Raw genomic sequence first — 4,203 nt, forward strand, 5'->3', positions numbered from 1 at the left:
CTGTAGCTCTACGTGCGCATCCAATATTTTTAAACTATCCGTCGAGGCAACGGAGAGGGACGGAGACGGCACGGGCTGTGATTGATCCTCTTACAAAATCATTTCCGGAATCACTTTACCCGGTTTGACTTTGCACCTTATTTACTTTGTACATTGTTTACTTTGCACATTAAGGACTAATAAAACACCAAATAAGATTTGAAAAGCTTTGGAAGTTTATTTTCAACACTATTTACATGGTCAGTAATGAGCATATAAGATCGATCAGGCGGCGAATTGCATTGCGTATCCGACATCCCGACGGAGAACTGCGAATGCTAGAGGGGTCTCCATAGTTCCGGAGTCGGATTACAGATTACGGATACGGAGTAGTATACTTTCACCTTTATGCACCTGACCCTCTTCACACGCTCACACACCACACCTATTTCTCACTTTAATTACGCGCTATTTCGCTATGATGCAAACCTTTTCAATAATATAGCCTTGTCTATAATCATACGATGTACGCCTAAGCTTCGGTTCGGACCTTGCAGAGCTTTTTGTAATCTGACGGTGACCGTACGCAGTCAGAGGAGAGCACACTGATCTCGGCCAAAGGTCACACTGTAGTAGCGATGGCCCGCTGAGACACTAAGTTACACCGTCCAAGTTTAATTAAATGCCAGCTCAAATTAATTTTGGAAGTTAGCTAAATAACGAGCTAAATAGCAACGTCAATTGCTTTTCATCGTCATAAGATATGGCAAGTGGACAGTGGCGTAACGATGTGTTCACACCAAACGACACATCGTTCGCCTGGTCGAGGTGACGCATGAATTTTGACCACAAACCACAAATCTGTTGCTGTATATGATTTGTGCAAGTTTAGTCGTGCGTGTATGAGGAAGTTGAGTTGTTGTCGAAGTGACGTTGGAGAAGCCAACACAGTCTATTCATAATATCATCCGGAGGCGCACGCAGCCTTTGGCCGTGATATTATATATTATATTATATATAGAGCTCCGGGAGTCGCAAAACGGCAACAATAACTTTCTGCTCCATGCTGCGGTTCACTCCGGACTGCAGGGAACGGTTGGCGCGGCCGGTTGAACGCTGATTGGCTGTTACGTTACGTCAATCAGGGAGTGAACGCTGATTGGCTGTCATCACGCGACTGCCACGGCAAAGTTAAAATATTTAAACTTGAGCGACGTGTTTCTTCATGTTGCGCTACTAAATCACCGTGAATGCACCCGGCCGTACCAGGGCGTTCATGCCGCGCCACAAATGGCAAATCGCAGGTTTTTGTAGCGACAAAAGTCGCCTGCGTCTCTACGTTGACTTTGTCACTTTTGATGTGAACGCACAGTTAGTAGGTCATCAAGGGATAATTGCAATATTTATAGTTATGGGCCAACCTATTACCCAATACAAATGTATTCTAATATATATATATATATTGGTTGAGGGCATGTGGCTTTCTGGGATATCTGTTGGGTTTCTGGGATCTTTTAAACCTATTGGCATGATTTAAACACGTCATTCATGGTACAGAGGTCTATTTTCGAGTTGACTAACTAACTAACCCTAACCCTACTGGCGCCAAACAAATGTGCAGCTCAATCCTCACTCCAAGGTTTTCTGAAGACTTGGCGGCCCTGCTGGTTACTCCTTATGGAAGATGAGCGAGTGCCATTTCCCTGTCTCTCCATGGCATGATCGAAGCCTTGCATAGCCAAGCGATTTGCAGCCACGACGTACTTTCATGTCAACACGGTTTCTACAATGTGAAGCGAAACAAGGCTTTCTTGAAGCCTGGCCTAGACTTTATAACACTGTAGCATGGACCCCTGGTATGAGCTATTGAGTGAGCTGCTGATGGCACACACTTTCATGGGCACTGATTTGACAAAAAGGTCAGTGGTCTGAGCGACTTCCATTCTTGCATTGGCAGCCTGTAGTTGTCTTTTTGAAACTTAATTCTCTTTGTCGCAATGATGCAACAGCAATGTGTGCAGAACTCCTTAAATAATCACAATCATTTATTGTGATTGAAAAGTATAACCTAAGTTGCGTGGGCCCGAGTTGTCAAATTGAACAATATTTCTGAGCTTTGGAAATAAGGATGTTTTAGAAGAGGAAATAATTTTTATATCTTCTGTCGCAATAGTGTGTCTTCTAATGTCTTTCTAATCAACATTATAACATCCCATAAGCTCTAACCAACTTGCTTGCCTGAATAAAACAGTTAGTTACATTAAGTACATTTATTTTCGAACATGAAATTATAATACGTTTTTTTCGTTTTCTGGGGTTTTCGAGCGATCGGACTGGCTGGGATTTTTGGAGAGATTGGAGAGGCTTTAGGTTATCGAGCGATCGGACTGGCTGTGACTTACAAATTATCGTCTGACTTGGGTTTTCGAGCTATCGGACTGACGGGTTTTCAAGGATTCTGATTGGCTGGGGTTTTCGAGCAATCTGATTGGCTGGGGTTTTCAAGCTATCAGATTGGATGTGGTTTTCAGGCCGTGTTTTCAAGCGATCGGAGTGGCTGGGGTTTTCAAGCAATCGTATTTGCTGGGATTTACACACTATTGGACTGCCTTGGGTTTTTCGAGCTGTCGGACTAGCTGCGGTTTTCGAGCAATCGGGGCTGGCCTGGGTTTTTGCAAGCGCTGGTGCACACACACACACACACACACACACACACACACACACACACACACACACACGCACACACACACACACACATACTGTTGCTGAAAACCCCATGCTCTATTAATGAGGCCCACTGTTCTTTAAGACTATACTGAGGTTGAAGTTCATATCCATTTATGTTCATTGCAATTTTATACATTTTGGGTCGTTCCGCCCCCCAACACACGTAATCTCACGCCAAACTTTTCATGAAACTTGGCAGCTGTGGCCTAGTTTAATATATATACACACAAATGTGTATTGTTATATGTGTTTGTTCTGGTTCATGGATGCCTTTGTACTATCGCCGAACAATGAGAGACGTTTTTATCTTGTGCTATTCTTGAGCATGTTGGCAGCTCTTCACACAAAGAGAGCCATGGTCATAACACTTCCAGGCAGCCAAGGCAACGCATCGACCACTGTAGCCGTGAGTCACGTTTCACTCCCACTCTTTAGTGCATTAACATGGAAGGCAATATATAATAGAGTGACTTGACCAGGAAGAAAAAGAAAAAGACACGTTTATTGTTTATGAATCCAGTGTTAAACAGGTTCTGGTAAAAAGGACGGGTGCAGTGAGTTCTTTTGCATGAGGTCTCGAAGAAAGTGTAGCGGGAATCCAGTGTGCCTCCCACTCACTTCCCAACGGGAGCTGGATTTTTGGAAATGTTCCCGCGACAGAACAATCAGCACATTCGTGTCAAAGCGATAAATAGAAATGGCAACAAAACCCAAAAAAGAAGACATTCTAACATTCCACATGACAACTATATTTTTACATTTGAAACTCGGTGGATGCCAATTGTTCCGTATTTAATATTACATACCAGATATTAGAAAAGTTACAGAATCATTTTTTTGTTTGTTTTGTTTCTCAGTGCAAAAGATATATTCCAAAAGAATGTTTTTTAAAAGCTGTGTTCTTTATTAATCATACCACTACGACCCACCCTCCCCCCCCCCACCCATCTCTACCTAAACACTAAAATAACCGGCTCTTTTTAGCGGGCCTCAATAAATATTCAACATAAGCAGTAGTACAGTCACCGTCAAGTAGCAGCAGTGGTCCAGCTCTGACTTTAAATACATATTCACAAACACGCAGTGTGCCACTGTACATCCACAAATTCATGAGAACAATTTCAACATCCCCGTAGTAATAATAATACTTACAAGTGTGTCAATAATAATTACCATGGCAACAACAACACCGAAAAGAAAGAAAAAAAACGAAAGAAAAGAAAGAAAAAATATATATAGTGTGCCGCAATCTGCGCAGAAAAATATGTACATTGCTTGTTCAAGTTCTGTGGCTTGTTTTCCCGTGTGTGAACTCCCCAAGTAAAAGAAGGCAATGAAGTGTGTCTCTCAGGTACAGTAGAAGGCTTGGAAGTGGTTGTAGGGGGTGGGGGGTGACAGAGGAGGAGGAGGAGGAGGAGGAGGAGGAGGAGACCCGGGACCCGGACCCCCCCGGACACCCCCCCCCCCCAGACCCGCGGACCCTAGTGCGGGGGGCTA

Source organism: Micromesistius poutassou, assembly GCF_964030765.1.
Source record: "Micromesistius poutassou genome assembly, chromosome: 5".
Lineage (NCBI taxonomy): Eukaryota > Metazoa > Chordata > Actinopteri > Gadiformes > Gadidae > Micromesistius > Micromesistius poutassou.